General features: G+C 54.9%; 1 protein-coding gene across 1 annotated transcript in view; it reads left to right on the plus strand.

The window, feature by feature from the left end:
• The window catches only part of MYT1 (myelin transcription factor 1), a 117982-nt gene that overhangs the window by 10310 nt on the left and 86058 nt on the right, over nt 1-21614 (plus strand). Inside the window, exon 2 of the mRNA XM_017881328.1 lies at nt 15087-15299. The gene's annotated coding sequence lies outside the window, so the exon portion shown is untranslated. The remainder of the gene's footprint in view (nt 1-15086; nt 15300-21614) is intronic.

Consider the following 21614-nt stretch of genomic DNA (forward strand, 5'->3'; position numbering starts at 1 on the left):
CAGTGGCCAGATCTCAGCTCACTGCAAGCTCCGCCTCCCGGGTTTACGCCATTCTCCTGCCTCAGCCTCCCGAGTAGCTGGGACTACAGGCGCCGCCACCTCGCCCGGCTAGTTTTTTGTATTTTTTAGTAGAGACGGGGTTTCACCATGTTAGCCAGGATGGTCTCGATCTCCTGACCTCGTGATCCGCCCGTCTCGGCCTCCCAAAGTGCTGGGATTATAGGCTTGAGCCACCGCGCCCGGCCAACAATTTATATTCTTGACCTACTTCTCTCCCTCCCTCCCTCCCTCCCTCCCTTCCTTCCTTCCTTCCTTCCTTCCTTCTTTCGAGACGGAGTCTCGCTCTGCTGCCCAGGCTGGACTGCAGTGGCGTGATCTTGGCTCGCTGCAACCTCTGCCTCCCCGGCTCAAGTGATTCTCCTGCCTCAGCCTACCAAGTAGCTAGAACTACAGGTGCGCACCACACCTGGCTAATTTTTGTCTTTTTAGTAGAGACAGGGTTTTGCCATATTGGCCAGGGTGGTCTCGAGCTCCTGACTTCACGTGATCCGCCCAACTCGGCCTCCCAGCGTACTGGGATTACAGACCCTTGACACATTTTTCTTATTGCATTGTTGGGCTTTGTCTTATTGATTTGTACAGGGTGTTTACATATTAAGGGCCTTACACCTAAATACTTGCAAATTTTTTTTTACATCTTTTTCTTAAAAAAAAATTCTTTTGGGAGACAGAGGTCTCACTATGTTGCCCAGGCTGGTCTCAAACTCCTGAGCTCAAGGGATCCTCCCATCTCAACCTCTCAAGCAGCTGGGACCACAGGTGTGTGGCACCACCTCCCCTGGTTTGTTATTTGACTTTTGTCTTTGCTTAAGGAGTTTTGCCATATATAATTTTCTTTTTATTACATGAGGTAATTAATATTTTTCATAATATTCCCCATCCCCCATGCTTTCTTCTAGTACTATTTACATTAAAAACTTTTAAATCTTTGTAAATCCATCTAGGCTTTATTTTGGTGTAAGAGCCAAGGTTGGAATTCGTGTCAGTTAGCGTCCATGGAGGAGACAGATGTCACCCTCAGCTTGGGAAATTTGGGGAGAGGTGAATAAAGGGACTAATATGTGGTTGGCATGTAGAGAAACCACTAAGGCTAATGCTGGGTGGGACCCCTCAGGCCGTGGAGGAGACAGGGAGGCTGCAAGGGAGGTGGTCCTGTGGGAGCAGAGATCTGGGTGTGGGGAGATCCGAGGGCAGGGCCTCACAGGGAGGATTGGGGGAACAAACACCCACTCCCAGCTGGCTCCCTGCAGGCCAGTCCCACCCAGCAGCCTGGATTCAGGCAGCCACAGGTGCCCTACAGGTCACAGAGGTGGAAAGTGGGGTGGGCCAGATGCCGGACAGGTGCAGCACAGGACGCTGGGACGAGCTCTGCCAGATGCAGCTCCATTACTGAACCAACAACCACCGACTTGGAGAATGGGCACTTCCAGGAGCTCCCCAGGGCACTTGGACTCAGCCCCCCGGGATGCAGTATGCGGTTGGATGTTGGAGGGCTCAGGTCTGGGCCTGGGGGAGGCCAAAGGGTAGTGCCAATGTGGAATGAGCTGACCACAAGCTGCTCTGGACGAGGCTGTGATCTGCCTTTGTGACCCCAGGGCTGCCCATGGGAAGCTCTATGGACCTCTCAATGTCAGTGTTTTGGGGTGAGGGTGGGGGTCAGGTGATGCTGGGATAGATGGGGCAGGGTCTGTGGGGGTGGGAAGGGCCGGGGAGGCTGTTGGTGTGCACCGGGCCCTATGCTGTCATTCATTTATCCAGTGCACGTGGGTGAAGCCCTGCTCTAGCCACACCCTGGAACAAGGCTATGAGGAATCAGTCACTCGTGGTTGCTTTTAACGAGCACTTAGTGTGCAGGTTCCTTGTGTTGACCTTCACAAGCTCATTTAATGCTCATAACAACCCTGCCCTCTAAATGAGGAGACTGGGTTTCAGAAAGGTTAAGTAACCTGCCCATGGTCACACCAAGCTGGGATTCGAACACGGGACTGGCCGACTCCAGGCCTCAAGCTCCTTCCTGCTGAGCTGTGCTGCTGCCTCTGGGGAGTCTCACAGAGACGAGGGCCAGCCTGTCTCCAGTTCTGGGGAACTCACCCTCCACTGAGTGGGCAGAGGCCTCGTGATCTCATAAGGACAGCAGAGAGATTCATGCTGAGCCACGTGCGCCGTCATGCACTCGCCTGTTCTTGTGGCCCAGGAACTGAGCAGCTATGTTGAGCCCCTGACAAAAAGTTATGATGCTTTTCCTTTTTTTTTTTTTGAGACAGAGTCTCGCTCTATCGCCCAGGCTGGAGTGCAGTGGTGCGATCTCAGCTCACTGAAAGCTCTGCCTCCTGAGTTCACGCCATTCTCCTGCCTCAGCCTCCCGAGTAGCTGGGACTACGGGCGCCGCCACCTCGACCGGCTAGTTTTTTTTGTATTTTTAGTAGAGACGGGGTTTCACCGTGTTAGCCAGGATGGTCTCGATCTCCTGACCTCATGATCCACCCTTCTCAGCCTCCCAAAGTGCTGGGACTACAGGCTTGAGCCACCGCGGCTGGCCAAGTTATGATTCTTTTTGACGTAAAATCTTTAAGCATTAAAACAATATTAAATCATAAAATCAGTGTAAGGAAGTCTAAAACATTGCGGATTTTCCTGAGGTCAACTTAGACACTTTAAAAAAAATGCCAAATTCTTAAAACAATTGTTTTTGGTGTCCTGCTTTGATAGTCCCTAAACACTTGCTCTGACCGTTGGAAATTCTGTACCTGGGTAGCTGGGGCCCCCGTGGAGAGGGAGCAGCTCGTCCAGTGAGACGGTCTTGGCCATCATCCTGCAGGACTCTGCTGCTGGGGCAGTGGGCAGGGCATGTGCAGTGTGGGCTGTGGCGTTTGAGGGAGTGGCCTTCACAGCCCTGTGGCCGGGGTAGGGAGCCCAGGGAGGTCATCCATGTTTCTCTCGAGGCACCTGGCAGAAGGCGGGCGAGGGCTGGCGGGGGGTGATCTTTGACAGCAGAGCAGAGAGAGATGGTGGGTAGAGGCCCAGGCGGACACCGATTAGGGCAAGCACCCTTCAGGCAGGCCAGGGTCCGGGATCCATAGGAACCCCTCAACCACCAATAGGGCCTTGAACACCCTGGCCACGGCAGAGATAGTCCAGGACAGAGGACAGTTCTGCCAGTGGAGAGTTGAATGTGGGTTAGGGGTAAGGTTCGGGTTAAGTTCGGGCACTTGGGACAGATAGTGACCAGGAAACCTCCAGCAGCAGTGGGCCCCAGGGCTGACCTGCTGCTCGTCCTGCCCTGTGCTCCACCATCCTGCTTTGCCCAGGAGAAGGGTTTCCAGGACTCTCCGTTTTAAAACCAGCACAGTCTGGGCCAACTGGGACGCACTGGTCACCTTGCTGGTGTGTCCCTGTTCCTGAGGGGGAAAGTGGACCGGCAGCTGTCCCCTAGGGCCCAGGAAAGAAACCAAACCAAAGTGCCGACAGATTTCCCTGCCCCAGACTAAGGGAGCTGTGGACAGAGGCCGTCTGCTGGGAGGTGCTGGGATCTGCGCCCTGAGACCTCATGTTTCCCTGACCCGGGGAAGAAGCGTCCGTCCACTCTGGGCCTTGCCCTTCCTTTGTTTTCCTTGGTGGAGGGAGGGAGAGAGGGTCGCCAGCACTGTTTGCCAGAGTGAGGCTCATTTCTCCTTTGTCTGCACAAGGCTGGACTGCCCTGCATTTTCATGGTAAGTTTGTTTCTTCAAGCCGTTGTTAAAATCCTGGAAGCAGAGAAAATGCATTTGCTCCATCACCTTTCCTGACGTGACAAGTCCTATAAAACCTGTTAAAGCCTTTAATGAAATCCCTGTGCAGAGCTGTTCTGTGAATGAATGTGGAATCGGAATTTAAATTAAAATGTTGTTTTTGTTGTCTGGAGGCTTTGCCTGGGAAGAAATTAAAGGGGCAGCTCACCTTTCTGCCACCACTCTCAGGCCGGGTGGGCGCCATGACTAGTCACCCTCTGACCCAGCGCTGGGGGCCCACTCGTGACTCACGGGCTGGATTTCAAGGCAGTGGCTCTCCCCACACCTGAGACTGGCCCCACCGCAGGCCCCACAGAAAATCCACACTGAGGGGAAGGTGGGTGCCTGTGGATCAGGTAGCCACTTGGGACTGGAGGTTTTATGTACTCAGAAGCAGAGGCAGACAGCCGCCCTGGAAGAGGAAGGAAGAAAGGGAGAGTGACCAAGGGGCTCTGGGGTGTGTGGATGGGTTGGTGCGAGGCGGAAAGGAGTCAGGGAACGTCTTCCCAGATGAAGGGAGCAGGTGGGAGGTCAGGGCAAGGGGCATGAGGCCTGGAGGCTGGTGGCTTGTCTGGGGGCAGTGGCCGCCCCGCGGCTGCCTGGGAAGCCTCCCCGCTGCAGCTCTTCCCTCTTTCCTGCACGGAGTCTTGCTCTCTGAACTTAAGACACATTCAGGAGTCTGTTGTTCAAAAACAAACCAAAGGCTCTCTTAGCCTCTGCCCCATCACAGCCAAGTTCTGGAGAGCTCTCTGCTCTGTCTTCTCTTGTCTCCCCCTCCTCCTTCCTCTCCACCTCTGCATGTCCCAGAGAGACAGAGACCCCCAGGCACCCCGGCTCGGGGGAGGCAGCACAAACATGAACGGCTCACAGGTGCCACGTAGTTGCCTTCAGAGTGGGGCAAGACACAGCTGTGTGGAACCGGCCCAGGCCCTGAGAGGTGCTTTCCTCTCCTCTGTTTTCCAAGTTGGCAACGCTACCCTATTTCTTCTATGAGGAAAAGGAACTCTAAAAGCATTCAAAACATTTAAAAAGTGTGTGTAACAAGTGTTTTCATCCCTGCACAGATTACCTCCAATGAATAATCAGCTATGCCTCCCCTCTTAGGGCCCCGGGTCCCAGGAAGAGGCCAGGGGGCGCTCGGGCAGGGCAGGGAAGGTGCTGCAAGTGGAGAGACTCTGGGGCATGTGGCTCTGGGAGCAGGTGCAAAGGGTTATAACTGAAGGAAGGAGAGGAGCCATAGCTGATTATTGATTGACAGTAATTGCTACACAGGAATTAAAATCAGTCAACTTGAATAAACCGTAAGAATAAGGCTGAGGCCAGGTGCGGTGGCTCATGCCTGTAATCTCAGCACTTTGAGAGGCTGAGGTGGGTGGATCACAAGGTCAGGAGATGGAGACCATCCTGGCTAACACGGTGAAACCCCATCTCTACTAAAAATACAGAAAATTAGCCGGACGTGGTGGCGGGCGCCTGTAGTCCCAGCTACTCGGGAGGCTGAGGCAGGAGAATGGTGTGAACCTGGGAGGCAGAGCTTGCAGTGAGCCGAGACCGTGCCACTGCACTCCAGCCTGGGCGACAGAGCGAGACTCTGTCTCAAAAAAAGAAAAAAAAGAAGAAGAAGAAGGCTGAAACTGGCAGGGCACAAGGCGCGTGGCTGGATTTAGTCCCAGCTACTTGGGAGGCTGAGGCAGGAGGATTGCTTGAGTCTGGGAGGTTGAGACTGCAGTGAGCTATGACTGTCACTGCACTCCAGCCTGGGTGACAGAGCGAGACTCCATCTCTTTAAAAAAAAGTCGAGCTACAAAAGCAAGTTGTAAAGAGTTTTGTTCTGTATGATCACATCAATGTAAACTGAAAAAAAATGGTATGTGTTGTTCTTGGATGTGTATGTAGATACAAAAACTATGAAAACATGCAGGGAGATGATACAAACCAATTTCAGAGATGCCCTTGCTGGGGAGGAGGGCACAGGACAAGCATTCTTCATTGTCTGACAGTGTGTTTTGAATGTGTGTTTGAATATTTTCATGCTTAAAAATTAAACAACAAGAGATGATGGGAGATAGGCTGAGGAGGCAGCGTGCTGAAAAGGGTCCATTTCCAGGTGGTGAAGAGAGTGGGTTGGGGTAGTGGGCTGGGCAGAGGGAGGGCTTTGAGGATTCCAGGAAGAATTCTGTAGGAAAAGGAGCCAGGGAGAAGGGTGGGAGGGCCGCAGGGGCTGGAAGCAGGGTGGTACTTCCTGGAACCTGAAGCCCAGGTGAGGACAGGTGCTTGTGCCACACCACCGTGGCGGTGACAGCTTGGGCAGGAGAGGCCGTGTGTGCCGAGGGAGGGGTCAGGAGAGGGATGGAGATCTGAATTGAATGGATGCCGAGAGGACGCTTAGTCATGCATCGCCAAAGACGGCTCATGGAGTAAATAGAGCACTAAAGGCTGGCTCACTCCGGAGAGCTGTTTCCTGTGGCTCAACAAGTTTATAATAAACACAGTTAAACTTTTATTTATGGCACAGCTGCTAATTGCACCATAAACACTTTTCATCAGGCAATTGCTGTTTACTCATTTGCCAATCAGCTCATTATCCAGCTACCTCTCCTTGCTCCTGCCTTCCCACTTCCCAAATCCTGCTGTTTCTAGGGCGTCCCTCTGCACTGTCCCCCCACCCAGCTGCCTGGCCTGCCTCCTGGCAGGTTGGCCCCCTCTCCAGTCCGCCCAGGCTTTGGTAGGTGTGCCTGCCCAGGCTAGGCTCTGTTCTGCTGCTGCCCATGGCCAGCCCCGACTGTCCAGCATCCTGGTGTTTGAGGCCCTGAACAATGCCCCTGCTGGGATCTCCTGACCACTCTTTTCTCTGGCTCCCTCACGGCCCCTGGGGATCCTTGCCTCCCTCTTTTCCTGCCTTTATCCCAGCCCCACTCAGCATGCCCAGAGGTCTCACCACCTATCTCTCTCCTAGACCAGGGATTACATAAAACTTAAGCCAGTGTTCCTGAGGGTCCTTCCTTTCCTTAAGAGGGAGCATGTTCCGAATAGTCAACTCCTTCCACCTGTTTGCTGGGTTCAGCATCAGCTCCTCGCTCACACTACCTCACAGAGCACTGAGACAGGGCTTGCACTTACTCATACCTTGGTGCATTGGTTCACCTGACCATGGCAACCTCCACACAGGTCATCGTGTGAGTCCCTTTCCCCCGTGTTCCCTCTGCAGAGCCGGCTCCAGGGTGAGCCTGAGCTGGGAGATCCTCTGGATGGAAGGAAGTTCCACCCTGTATCCAGTTACTGTGACACCTGTCCCCTATGAGCTAACAGGCCCCCAAGTGGGTGGGGACCAGAGTCTTAGGGTGTGTGCTCTGTGTGCTCTGCAGCACCCACTTTGTAGACATCAGCGTTAGCGGACATGTGTGTTAGTGAGAATGTGCACGTGAGTGCATGCATGTTTAGGTGAGTGTGCATGTACATCTACGTGTGAATGGTGTCTATGTACACACATGCACAGAGGTACGTATACATGTGCATGTGAGTGATGTGTATGCTCATGCAGGTATGCTAATGTATATGTAAATGTGTGCACATGTGTATGTGTAAGTGGTATGTACATGTGTGTACATGTAGGTTTTTGTGCATATGCAAGTGTGTATGTGCACATAAGCAGTGTGTATGTGTGCATGTGAGTGGTGTGTATGTACTCACGTGTGTATATGCATGTGGACAGTGTGTTCACACGTGTATATGGGCATGTGTATGCATGTGTGTGCACATGTAAGGGTGCGTGTATATATGTGTGAGTATATGCATGTGGGTGGTGTGTTCACATGCATATATGTGCATGTGTGTGCATGTATGTGCACGTGTGAGGGCGCATGTATATATGTGTGTATATGCATGTGGGTGGTGTGTTCACATGCATATATGTGCATGTGTGTGCATGCATGTGCACGTGAGGGTGTGTATGCGCACGTGCATGTGTGCATATAGCTGTGTTCATGTGTGCACATGCACATTGTGTGTACATGTGTATATGTCAGCATGTGCATATGCGTAAAAGTGAATGTATGTGTGTGTTGTGTACATGTAAGTAATGCATGTGTGTATGCATGTGTTCAAGTGATATGTTTGTGTGCATAGGCTACACGTGTGCTTTCATGAGCATATGTGTGTGGGTGGTGAGTGTAAGTGCATGTGCACAGAGGCCTCAGACTGAGTCTGATGGGGGGTCCCTGCTAGCTCTGGAGAGAATGTGGTCACAGGTCTGAAGCCCTGTCTTCAGCTGAATGGGTCTGTCTGGCGTGCGCTCAGCACTCTTCTGCTCTCCTGCTGCTCTTCTGAGGTCAGTCACAGACCTGGACATCTGGCTTGTGGGGGGTATTGAGTTTCAGTGGCTGCATGTGCTTTCGTATGTGAACATGTGCTCATGTGTTGCATATGTGTGGTGTGCACTGTGTCCAGATGTGATCATAGGCAGTGATTTTGGGGTATTTTTGGGTGTCAGGGCACTCACTGGGGGCATTGAAGGTGCAGTGACGAAGCAGGTGTACAGGAGTCTGAGCTCAGACTTGACTTTCTGCCTGGGTCAGCCTAGATTTTCTACATGGAAGTGAGGTGAGAGGAAGAGGAATATTTGGGGGCCCTTCTCTGTCCCTTAGGTCCCTAGGAGCCCAGGTATGGTGAGAGGGCCCAGCCCTTGGTTTTTGATCTATTTGGGAGGAACCGAGTAATCTTCTGGGGTCCGCTTTTGGCTTCTTCAGTACAGTGAAATTAGCGCTTTCTCTGGGCAGAGCCTCTCCTAACATTCCTTTGAAGCCTCCCTCCAGGCTGGGAATCCAGCAATGTCCAGTGATAAGCTTGGGAGGAGGACATACTCGCAGTGGGAGAGAGACTGTGCCTGTCCCACCAGCCCCTTCACTTTTGGGGTCAAGTATGATTGGAGCCCTGCCAATGGATTGTGTGTGTCGTGACAGATGTCAGCCGGGAGGAAAAGCCACTGGGCCCCTCCTGCACAGGGAACTTATTCTAGAGAAAGGCAAGACTGAGGTGCAACGTGGGCCTGTGGGTATGGAGACTGTACTCTGAACACCATGGGATGAATGCTAGAAGCGGTCAGCCTCTGCCTTCCTCTGACATGCTCAAGCTGGTCAGTCATGGTCCCCGAGGCCCTACAGCACCCTGCAGGGATCAGGGCAGCAAAAGTGCTGCAAAACCAGCAAGACCAACAGGACTGTACAAGACTGGTGTTCCACCGTGGCACCTTGTGGTTGCAATGGCAGCAGCACTGCTGGTGGAATGGAGAGGCTCTCCTGCAGCTCCTCCCTACCAGTCTTTGGGAGCAGCACTGGCCCTCGTTTGGACTAAGCCTCCATCATTTTTGGACAATCAGCATACATGCTGGAGGAGAGTACTTGAGAAGGAAATAATGGACTTGGTGCTAATACAGGGTTTGGAGGCTCGCACACTAAATAGGGAAGGATTCATTCATACCCATTCCTCCTTCCCAAATGTTTCCTTCCATGTCCTGCCCAGGCCTGCTCTTTGGGTCTCCTGGGTGGGGGGAACAGATGTGGCGTAATCACGTTGAGATGCAGCAGGTGCACCAAGCACTGTGGGCCCTGCTGTTACCCCCAGCACCCCCAGTGTCAGCACTAGCCTGTCCTGGTGGGGCTGGTGTTTGTGGGGTGTGTCAGTGGACCCACAGGCCCATGGATTCCACGTGTGTGAGAGAGACGGACAGCCCTTTCTGTCTCAGAGCAGCCCCTCCTGTGTCCCCTCCTGGGTCCCATCCTGGGTCCTGTCCTGTGTCCCCTCCCGTGTCCCATCCTGTGTCCCATCCTGGGTCCTGTCCTGGGTCCCCTCCTCAGTCCTGTCCTGGGTCCCCTCCTGGGGTTGGACATGCTCTTGTTGGGACTCGGCCCCTTCTTGCTGGGTCACCAGCCCTGACCCTAAATTGGAGAGGGGGCTTGGCTGGCCTGAGGTCAGGGGAGAAACAGCCACCCTGGCTGAGGCCCTGGCCAGCTGAGGATCTTCAGCCAGCTTTGGGGATCTGCTTGGGTTGGGAGATGGGCTGTTGTTTTCTTGGGCAACGCCCTCCCCAGCCCCTCAAGACTCTGTTTTCAGTCAGTTCAATTAGTACAACTTTAAAGCAATTAGGGAGAATTAGTGGCCAGGCGGCTGCAGGCAGATGCTGAATACACTCATGCCCCCTCCCCCAACGTCCCTCCCCGAACCTGACAGCTGCTGTGGGGAGTGCCTTTCTTCCAAAGATCCAGCCCACATCTCTCCTTCTCTCAAGGGTCTGAGGAGGGGAGGGTGGGCCGTCCAGGGGAGAGACACAGAGACAGGGGCCCTGGGACTGGGAGGGCAGGGCCGGCCCCGGGGAAATGGGCCAACTTCTCCCCAAGACCCCAGGCCTGGGCCTGCTCTAAGGAGAGAAGGGATGGGTGCTGGTTGGAGGCTCAGCCCCTGAGTGAGGGTGAGGGTACCCAGCTTGGATTGGGAGGACTGACCAGGATTGCGGCCCAGCCTCTGGCCCTGTGGCCTCCAGGAGCCCCCAGCTCTGGTGAGGGCACCCTTTGGTTGGGCCGGAAGCTGTTCTTCAGCAGGAGGCCTCTGAGAGCTGGGCCTCTCCCACTAGGTGTGGGGTGGCAGCGAGGCCCTGCTTCTGAGCCAGTGCTGGAGCCGCACCACCTTCTCTGCCTGGTAGTGAAGGAGGTGGCCCCATGGGTGCTGCAGACCCTGGGCCCTCCCTGGTGCCCCTTGGGCTGCTCTGCGGGGAGAGCTCCAGGTGCTTGCTCGCATGGATGGGGCACCAGGGCAGGTGCAGGGCTGACTTCGCAGATGGAGCCCTTTGTGCGGGGACCCCGTCTTCCGGCCTTGCCCCTCCCTACTCCCCCAGCTTCTCAAAGAAGGTCTGTTTTCTGAGCCTCCTCTGTGATGCCCCAACCAGCCGCAGCCTCCCTTAGATGTGCGGGGGGTGTCCGCAGTCCTAACCAGTGTCTTTTCTGCATGTGTCCACATGTATCTGGCACTTTCTCTGAGCAGCCCGTGGGCTCAGCACCAGGTAAGGCTGACCCATGCAGCCCCTCACCTAGGCCTAACACTGAACAGATGATGACATGTACTTGTGCCATTCCAGCTTCAACAAGGGTCACCAGAATAGCTCAGAGAAGGGCTGTGACCCAGTCTGAAAGCTTCCCAGAGATTGGCTTAGCAGGAAGACCCTGGGGAAAGAGAGAGTGGGTGGAGCAGAGAGGCCGATTTAGAGGCCGAGTCTTTATACCGAAGTGTTGGTGCCCTAGGGGCACAGGAGGGAGTGAGTGCTGTCAGTGGGGGCAAGGAGGGGCAGCTCCACCTGTGATCCTAACCCTAATCCACATAGGGAACCTTCAGGGCCCATCATGGTGGCCCAAGCACACGAAGGTGTCTGCGCTCTGTGTCCTCGCTGAGCAGTGCAAGTCAGGGCCCAGGGGCTCCTCTGAGGAGGGGAAGCCAAGGGTGTCCACAAAAAGAGTCAAACTCTGTAAAGTATTTGAAGAGATTTATCCTGAACCAAGTATGAGTGACCATGGCCCGTGACGCTGCCTCAGGAGGTCCTGGTGGCATGTGTCCAAGGTGGTCGGGACACAGTCTGGTTTTATACATTTGAAGGGTGACATGAGACATTAGTCAATATCTACGTTGTACATTAATCAATATGTACAAGATGTACATTGGTTTCATCTGGAAAGGCAGGACAACTCAGTGTGGGCTTCCAGGCCATAGGGAGGTCAGAGACAAACAGTTGCAGTCTTTTAGGTCTTTGAACAGCGTTTCACTGAACACACAATTTCCATGTGAGGCGGGTAGAGAAATAGTCACTTATGACTCAGTGAATCTGCATTTTTACATAAATAGGGCAGAGGAAGCCATCAGTTATGCATTTGTCTCAGAGGGGCATTGGGATGACTTTGATGCCTTCTGCCTGCCCATTGTCCCGCACCTGCGAAGGTAAGCTATCAGTTTACGTTGCCAGGGTGAAATTCAACAGAACTGTTTTAGGGCAAAGATCTTGAAGCCCAAGAAGAGTTTCTTTGTGGGGAAATTGCGAGGGAGGATGTAGCCTTCCAAATTATCTTTGTCACTATCTTATTCAGGAATAAAATGGGAGGCAGGTTGGCCTGACATACTCTGGCTTAGTGATTTTAGGGTCCTGAAATTTATTTTCCTTTCCCAAGTACTTTTTACAATGTAGCAGGCTTCAGACTTGGAAATCTGACAACCCCAAGTAACATTCCATTAGAAACCACGGGACCAGTCACACAGCTGCTGTGGACTACAAACTCGAGTCACTGGCAGCTCAAAGTAGGAAGTGTCAGACACCCCCCACCTCGGGGGACCTCTGTTTCAGATCTCAGGTAACTCTTCACCTTGAAGACATTCAGCTTAATCAAAATCTCTTTTCTGACCCTTTGTGCCAGCCTTCCTGGGCGGGGGGCTCCCCAAAGAAGTGGCTACTTCTTGTCCCCTACCTCGCCAGCTCCACTGAGGGCTTCTAAACAAACACAGGATGAGATGAGAGGAAGGTGGCCACCAGAACGGTGCTTAAAGGCCAGGACGTTCTCTCCCTGATGTATGCCGTTCCCATTACAGGTATTCACTTCCTGATGAAGCAATTTCCTATATAATGGCCCCACATGGCAGGCTAAATGTGGAAAACCACCAAATAGAGGCAGAGATATAAAGACACTTTGGATCATCATTTGCAGAAGGCAAAATAGCTGCAGGCAGCTTGTGGTTGAGACACTCACTGATGGTACTGGCCAGGCCATGCTGGGGGAGGCACAGAAAGCATCCACAGACACAGCTCATGGGGGTGCAGCGTGGAGAACTCCAACCAGCCAAGGGGCCCAGGCAGTCCTCCGAGGAATGATGCTTGACCTGAGACCTTCCCCTTAGTCATGGTCAAAGTGAGGGTGTCCCTGCTGGAGCCAGCACCTGCAAAGGCCCAAGGGAGCTGGGACCTTGGAGTCTGGGGATTGCATAAAGCCCATTTTGAGGAAGCTTTCTTTGTTTGAGGAGGGGGTTGTAGGGCAGCATCATGGACCCTGGGTTGAGAAGAAGGTGGAGACCAGCAGGGTGAGGGGCTCCACCTTGGCTCAACTCCGTAGATGGCAGCCGATGGGGGCTGGTCTAGAGGGCTCTCTCCTAGGTGAGGGGCTAGACCTGAAGCTCTTGTGCTTCCTCAGCCCGAGTCCCCTTCATGGGGGCAGGAATGGTGTATGATGGTGCATTCATAGATGTGCATGCACACACAGAGACATGTACATTTGTACACAGACATGCACACAGAAATGTGCATGCATAGGCCCACACAACAGACAGGCAAATGCACACAGATGTGTACACGGAGATGAACGCACACATGCACACAGATGTGTACACGGAGATGCACGCACACATGCACACACAGGTGTGAACACAGATGCACGCACACATGCACACACGTGAACACAGAGATGCACGCACACATGCACACACAGGTGTGAACACAGAGATGCACGCACACATGCACACAGGTGTGAACACAGAGATGCACGCACACATGCACACATGTGAACACAGATGCACGCACACATGCACACACATGTGAACACAGATGCACGCACACATGCACACAGGTGTGAACACAGAGATGCACGCACACATGCACACATGTGAACACAGAGATGCACGCACACATGCACACAGATGTGTACACAGAGATGCACGCACACATGCACACACATGTGAACACAGAGATGCACGTACACATGCACACAGGTGTGAACACAGAGATGCACGCACACATGCACACACAGGTGTGTACACAGAGATGTACGCACACATGCACACAGATGTGTACACAGATGCACACACACATGCATACAGAAATGGGCATGCACATGCACACAGATGTACACACATGGATGTTCACACACATACACATGCACGCAAACACAACCCCTCTGTGCAGCTCTACTGTCTGCCTCAGGTTGGGGCCATGCTGGGTGAAGCTGTCATTTCTCCCTGTCTCTAAGTTCCTGCCTTGAGGCTATGAAGACAAGGGGACATGAACGGCTCTCTGAAGGCAGAAGACCTGGATTCAAATATTGACTCTTCTCTGGGCCTCGGGTTTCTGGTCTGTAGATTAGGATATTGGAGTTTTACTCACGTTACTGGAGGGATGAGGGCCCTAAAGCAGCAGCTTGGAACTGGTGCATGGTAAGTTGTGGGAGTGGAGGACTGTGGGGAAAGGACAGGCCTTCCCTAGGTGAGGGGCTACTAGTGTGGAGAGTGGTCTAGTTTCCTCTCTGCCCCTACGAGCATCCAGGGGAAGAAGCCGGTGGTCAATGATGGGCAGACTAGTCCTCAGGTCCTAAGACACTGGAGTGTCTGGATGACCAGTGTGACCTCTCAGAGAAGAGGTGCACACCCAGGGGTCTGGCTATGGGAAGGGGAGGGTGTCAGTACAGGAACTGCAGGGACTAGGCCAGGCTGGGTGCACAGAGGCAAGGACAGGGTCGTGAGGCTGGTGCTTAATGAGAAAAGCTCAGTCTAGATATCTGGGCCAGGCCCCAAGGAGAGTAGGGGTCAGGCCTTCATGGTTGGTGTTGGAGAGCCCTGAACAGGATATGACTTGGCCTTCCCTGTGGAGAACTCGGGGAACTAGCTGGAGCATTCAGGCATTTAAGGAACAATGTCAGTGTGCCAGGAACTCTTGGGGAGCTTACATCCCAGTGGAAGAGAGAGTTCACCTCTTTGAGCTTTCTGGCAAAGTCAAGGGTGCTAAGTGCTGTGTCAGGGCCCTCCAAAGGTCCTGATGTGAGTAGGACTTGGAGGAGGTCAGTCAGGACCAGCCTTGTTGTGGGTGTTGAAACACAGGAGCATCTGTGTGGAGGAAGCCTGGGGGAGCGGGGCGCAGGGGAGCACGAGGTCCTCAAGGTTCTCAGTGGTTGCATCAGGAGTGCCCAGGTCATCTTGTCCTGGGCAGAGGATGGGTTTAGAAGAGAACGTCGGCTGTGTATCCTTTGTATCTTCCAGAGGTACACAGCCCTCCAACCCCAGGACAATATGTGGGAGTGCGTTTGGCTCCTGCGTTCCCCTAGCTCCTTTGTCCACAGGATGCTCTTGGCTGCCAGGAGGTTCCCACTCCTCATCTTCCCAGGCCCAGGTCAGAGGCACTGAAGTCAGAAACAGAGGTGGCAATTTCAACCTAAAAGCACAAATTACAGATAAGTCTCCCTCCTGCAGGTTTCCAGTTGCAACGGGCTTTTATGTGGCACTAGAAGAAACCAGCTTTTGCAAGCATGGGGCTGATGAACACTTTTGCACAAAGAGAGACAGCGGAGTAGCAGGAGTTTGCAAGCTGCTTCATTAACTTGGAGCCAGTGGAATGTCTGGGATCTTCTGTGACTTGGAAACCGGTGGCAGAATGTTCCCACATTTCTGGTCCTCTTCAGTCAGGTAGGTTGAGGGGCGCCCAAGACAAGCTTGTGGCTGCAGTGAGGGTTCAGGATGGGTACACATCTCGGTGGTCCAACTGGGTGTCAGCTACCTTGAATCTGACCCAAGGGGTTTGTGTGGTCTCAGGGCTTGTGTGTGTTTGGTCCCCTGTATACCTGGTGTGCACACATTGTCTGTCATGTGGATCTCTGTTGGAAACTCTTACCCTTCGGTTCTTCATGTGGTGCTGTGGGACATCTGGTGGTTTTGAGCCTCCAAGTCCGTGTTGGCTGCTGCAGGTCGGGGCCTGGGACTTTGTGTACCAGTGACATGGCTCTACTGGGACCCCATTCCTGACTCAGCCATGCTGTCACGGACCTCAGAAAAGATGTATCATTTCTTTGAGCCTGTAAAACAAGTAAATTCAATCTTCCTGTGAGGTGCAGTGATGATTCACTGGAACCATCGTGGTGTGTGAGGGGTGCTTGCTGGGGCTCTTCCTCCTGCCGGAACCGCCAGGTGGGACAGCTTCCTGCAGACTCAGCGGGTCCAAGGCAGGGTTTCCAAGGAGACTTTGCAGCTGGATGAGAGGAGGCGTCAGCGCACCTGCTTCATACGGTGACTGATGTGCCCGGGCTCAGGCAGGTCCATGCTCCAAGCACCCTATTCCTCAGGTGGGACACCTCCACCTTCTTTTTTTTTTGAGATTGAGTCTCACTCTGTCATCCAGGCTGCAGTGCAGTGGCGGGATCTCAGCTCACTGCAGCCTCTGCCTCCCGGGTTCAAGCAATCCCCCTGCCTCAGCCTCCCGAGTAGCTGGGACTACAGGCGTGCACTGCCACTTCCTAATTTTTACATTATTAGTAGATACAGGGTTTCACCACGTTTGCCAGGATGGTCTTGAACTCCTGACCTTGTGATCCGCCCGCCTCAGCCTCCCAAAGTGCGGGATTACAGGCGTGAGCCACTGCGCCCGGCCTGACAGCCCCTTTTTTTTTTTTTTTTTTTTTTTTTTGAGATGGAGTCTTGCTCTGCCGCCCAGGCTGGAGTGCAGTGGCCGGCTCTCAGCTCACTGCAAGCTCCGCCTCCCGGGTTCATGCCATTCTCCTGTCTCAGCCTCCCGAGTAGCTGGGACTACAGGCGCCCGCCTCGTCGCCCGGCTAGTTTTTTGTATTTTTTAGTAGAGACGGGGTTTCACCGTATTAGCCAGGATGGTCTCGATCTCCTGACCTCATGATCCGCCCGTCTCGGCCTCCCAAAGTGCTGGGATTACAGGCTTGAGCCACCGCGCCCGGCCAGCCCCTTCTTTAGGCTGGTGCCTCGGGCTCCCAGGCTCGGGGTGGGGCTCACACCCCTCCTCTTGTGATCTTGCTTATCCCTTGGGGGAGGGGCCTGTGGCCCCCCAACCTGAAGCACACAGCTGTCACTCAGGTCACCTCCTCTGTCCTTCTCCCGGCACCCTACATGCTCTGGCCTGGGCAGCCCCCTCCCCCTGCGCCCTTGGTGGCATTTGCATACAGGTGCCCTTGCAGCTGAAGTGTTGGGGTGGGGCCGGCAAACCCACACCCGGGAGGGCCAGTGGCTCTTGGCACTGGTGGTGGGACAATGGCCACTCAGAACATGGCTTCGCTCCCCTGCCACCTCCTCGGGGCTCACACCTTGCTCCTGAATTCGTAGTGGGAGGTGGGCTATGGTGTTTGGGACCTCCAGGGTGTCCTTGCTCTGCCATTAACTTTCCCTGGAAACTTGCTGAGTTTAGTCACTGTCTGAGCCTTAGTTCCTGGTCATAACTGGGGCTCTGCTGGGCTTGGGGACTCGTGTAAGGAGGAACTGATGGCCTGTGTGCTGGCAGAGGAGGTGGTGTCATCCCGGCGGGTCTCTGCACATCCACTGCACACACACTGCATGTGTGTATGTGTGGTGTGTGTGTTTATGTAGTGTGTTTGTGTCTGTGTATATGTGTGTGATGTGTATATGGTGTGTATGTGTGTTTGTGTTGTGTGTATGTGTGTGGTGTGTGATGCTGTGGGGTCTGTGTGATGTATGTAGTGTGCGTGTATTTGTGTGTCTGTGTGTGTGTGGTGTGTATATGGTGTGTATGTCTGTGTGTGGTGTGTGTGTCTGTGGGGTCTGTTTGATGTATGTAGTGTGTGTGTATGTGTGTCTATGTGTGTGTGTGGTGTCTATATGGTGTGTATGTTTGTGTGTGTTGTGTGTGTGTCTGCGTGTGTGGGGTGTGTGTGGGGTCTGTTGTGTGTATGTGGTATGTGTGTATATGTGTGTGGTGTGTATATGGTGTGTATGTCTGTGTCTGTGTGTGTTGTGTGTGTTGGTGTGTGTGTGTAGGGTCTGTTGTGTGTGGTGGGGTGGAAGGGCCTCCTGGGGCTCTTGGATTTAGAGGGCCCACGCTGCTCTGGCCTGGGAAGGTGGGGTTATCTGGAGGGGATATTAGGCTGGGGTCACAGGGAAGGTTCTGGGGCTCTAGGCAGAGCTCCTGGGCCTGGCCAGGTGCAGGCACGTGGACTAGTTGGGCAGTCCCAGGCTGACTAGGCCCAAGGCCTTCCAGGCTCCATGGCCCGTGTTCCCTGTTGTCCTGGTGGGTGTGCCCTTTAGGCACCTGCCCAGGGTCCCCTCTGCCGTCCCAGCTGCCCCCACACTGTGTACCCCGGCTCTGCCGTCCCGGCTGCCCTCAAGCTGTGTGCCCCGGCTCTGCCGTCCCGGCCTGCCTCATCACTGTGTGCCCCGGCTCCTGCCGTCCCGGCTGGCCCTCACACTATGTGCCCCGGCTCTGCGTCCGGCTGCCCTCACACTGTGTGCCCCGCTCTGCCGTCCCGGCTGCCCTCACACTGTGTACCCCGCTCTGCCGTCCCGGCTGCCCTCAACACTGTTGCCACCGGCTCTGCCCGTCCCGGCTGCCCTCACACTGTGTGCCCGGCTTCTGCCCGTCCCGGCTGCCCTCACACTAATGTGCCCCGGCTCGCCGTCCCGGCTGCCCTCACACTGTGTGCCCCGGCTCTGCTGTTGGAACTTCCGTATGCCTTCTGCTCGCTCCAGGGCAGAAACCTCCTGTCCTGGCTCTGCCTCCCTTTGAGCCTAGCAGGGAAATCCCCTCTGGCCCTGGGTCTGTCCCTCCTGGGCCTCGTCATTTGAGGAAGGCATCAGTGAGCCCTTCTTTTGGCTCAGATCCAGCCCTTGGTGCCAGACGGTCGCAGGGCGTCAGTCCCAGCTTTGTCTGGGAGCTGTGGGCCCTTGACCCTTCTGAGCCACCTACAAGTTGGGAGCAACACCGGTGGACCCTCAGGGAAACTAAAGGGATGAACCTGCCCTGGTGCTGGCACCAATGGGAGCATCCCTCATTCCTCCTCCCTCAGGGGCTGGACCCCATGGCATTGAGTGGCAAGTGGGGACATCTAGCCTGGCATTCCTAGTGGTTTGTCCAGCCTGCTTCGCTCAGTGGGGTTTGGTCATGGAGGTTTGCTCAGGGTGTGCTTGTTGGAATGATGGGGGAGCTTGGCTCCAGGGTCTGTCTCTCTAGACCCTGTCAAGGGCTCCAGCTGCCCCTTCCCCTCTCTGCGGCTCCCAGCTGGGATGGGAGAGCTTGGGCACGGCTCTGGAGCCCCCTGTGGTTGGCTCCCACCCCTCCCCCAGAGTGATGCAATGTGAGGATGGGGGCTTCTTCACTCAGGAAGTCGTCCTGTCATTCCAGAGTGGTGGTGTTGGCCCTCGAACTGGCTCTTGATCTCCAATGTGGGGCATGCTGGAACCACCCCGCGGTCCAGTGGTGTCTCGGGCTCCGGTTACGGCATCTTGGGACAGAGACTGGCGGGGGGTGTTTCTCCGGACATGGCTAGGCCAGCATGGCTGTCGTCCTTGGGACATCAGTCCAGCACTGGCCAGTGGGCTACCTGTTTCCGCCAAGCTCCATTCCTTGGGAATGCAGGGCCCGGACATTCAGTCCAGGGTCTTTCCCTCCTGGGGCTCTGCTGGGGGTACCCCTCCCCCATGAGCCCATCTTGACATTTGTGGGCCTTGCTCTCCTGTCTGCTAATGAGTGATCTTCACCAGTCCAGCCTGCCCATGGCAACCACCCGCAGTTTCGCATCTCTGTCCAGGCACCCGGTAGCTTTATCTCCGAGGCCATCTGTTCTGGGAGCACAATTCCAAAGCCATTTAAACACGAGCCTGGAGCAGGGCAAGGCTGGGCCCTCTGTCCCTCCACACAGTGTGTGTACACACCACTCAGGCCACACACACGCCATGCAAGATGTGGTGTGACCCTGCAAGGTGGAAGGCGATGACAGGGACAGTCAGGGCGTCCCACTGACTTCTCCCTTTTTCCTACTGTCCCCAAGCCGGTTCCTGGGCACCCTGGGTGGTCGGCAGTCTGTGTTCCTCCTCTCTTTCTTCTGTATTCCTCACCTCTCTGTCCATCTGTTCGTCTGAGCCGGCTGGTTCTGCTCACCTCTCTGCTTTGTCTTACCTCTTTCCCCACATCCTTGTCCTCCTTTCTGCCTCTGGTCTGTGTCCATCTCTGTGTTTAATCTCCTTGATCCTGGTCTGCCCCTCCATGGCCATTGCCTCTATTTCTTTGGCCTTTGTTTCCACCTTTTTTCTCTCCTACTGGCTCAGCTGCTTTTTGCCTTTGGCTGTCGTTCTGTGCTGGTAGGACCAGGGCATCAGGGGGTTTCTACCCCTGCCTCACCCTCTTGGATGCTCCTAGAACAGTCAGGCAGGGCCTGTCCCTCACTGTTCTCCTGGTCCACTCTGGGCACACCTATCTCTCCTCCCCACTTTCTTCCACCTCAGGGTGGCCAGGTCATGAGGCGGGCGGGCAGGGGGACGGGGGGACTTTCTCATACTGCTCTTAGCTTCCTGGGCCCAGTGCCCAGGGCAGCGCCTTCAGCCTGAGCTTCTTACTCTCCAAGTCCTTCACTCTGAGCTCCTCCCTCTGAGCCCAGTCCTGCTGTTCATTGAATGTGCTTCCCTTTCCTGCCATGCGGCCTTCACTCATGCTGTGCCCACATCTAACACTCCTTCCTGGTCAGGCCTCCCGTCAGGACCTTGTGTCCCTCTCTCCACAGGACTGGGCAGGTGCAGTGTCCTGGGCTCAGCATGGAGCCTCCTGGCTTCCCCCAACCACGCATGGTTGAGCTTGCAGCCTTGTTCAGCTGCCCCTGCCCGCAGGGGCAGAGAGGCTCAGAGAGCCCTCTGAGCTCTGCAGAGCTTTGACACCAGTCTGACTTGCAGGGGGATGGAAAGGAAGCCCCTTGGCAACTGCTTCCAGTTCTTCCTGAGGTTGGCCTAGGTTGCCGCTGCTGCAGGGAGCTGGTTGCCGCTGCTGCAGGGAGCTGCTTGCCTTCTCCTGCTGGTGCCCCCAGCCCTCAGCTGTCTCTCCTCTGTCTTTCCTCTGTCCCCGCATCCTTTGTCTCCTGGGCTGGACTGTTGCTGAGGCTGCTGTGAGATGCACAGACCCCCAGGACCCTTGGGCTGGCCCCCTCAGAGGCTTGAGGGCCTGGTGACCTGGGTCCTCTGAGCAGCTTCTGTCCTCCAGGTCACTCTGCTGTTTCAGCCAGCATCCACACAGCCCAGCCAACCCCCTAGGATGCCTCCTTCCAAGGTCATGGCCCTGGGTCAGGGCAGAGCAGGCAGAGGAGCCGTATGGGCAGACCAGAGGGGCTTCAGAGGTGCACATGTATTGGGGGCCCTACTAAACCAGAAACCAGTACCAGCCCAGACAGCGATGACCAGCAGCCTGTGACCTCTGGAGTCCGGGATGTGTCCAGCAGGCAGGACCCCTGCTCTGGCTCAGCATCACTGCAGTCCAGGTGGCGCTGAGTGCTGGGAACCCAGCTATGGTGGGTGATGTCTGGTGTTCCCTTGGGTCAGCTGTAGCCTGGCTTCCTGTCGAGGGCAGGGAGGTACAGTGGTTACATGCAGCCCTGAGGGAGGCTGAGGTATTGCCACCTTCAATAGCCAGAGCTGCATCCCACACACGGGACTGGACTCTCCCAGTTGTGGGGTGAGGCTGAGATGCCTGGCCTATGGCAAATGCCCCTCAAACCCTAATGCATCTGGTCAACCTGGTGAGTTCTGACTCAGTCTGGCCAGGTTCCCCTGGCGCTGGGCCCCTGAGTGTGTGTTGAGTTGGGGTGGGGGGCTAAGGGCCTTTCTTGGGCAGACCTTCAGAGAGGAGCACTGGCTCTGTCTCTCCTGATTCTGAACATGTCCAAGTCGTTTCATCACGTAATGGATTACCAGGGTGGTTTGTTCTACCAAAAGGCAGCAGCACAAACTTTTCCTGGATTTCTCACCATTGTTCCTTTAAATAATCAATCT

The sequence above is a fragment of the Rhinopithecus bieti genome, unplaced genomic scaffold (assembly GCF_001698545.2).
Source record: "Rhinopithecus bieti isolate Rb0 unplaced genomic scaffold, ASM169854v2 scaffold_12573, whole genome shotgun sequence".
Taxonomy (NCBI): Eukaryota; Metazoa; Chordata; class Mammalia; order Primates; family Cercopithecidae; genus Rhinopithecus; species Rhinopithecus bieti.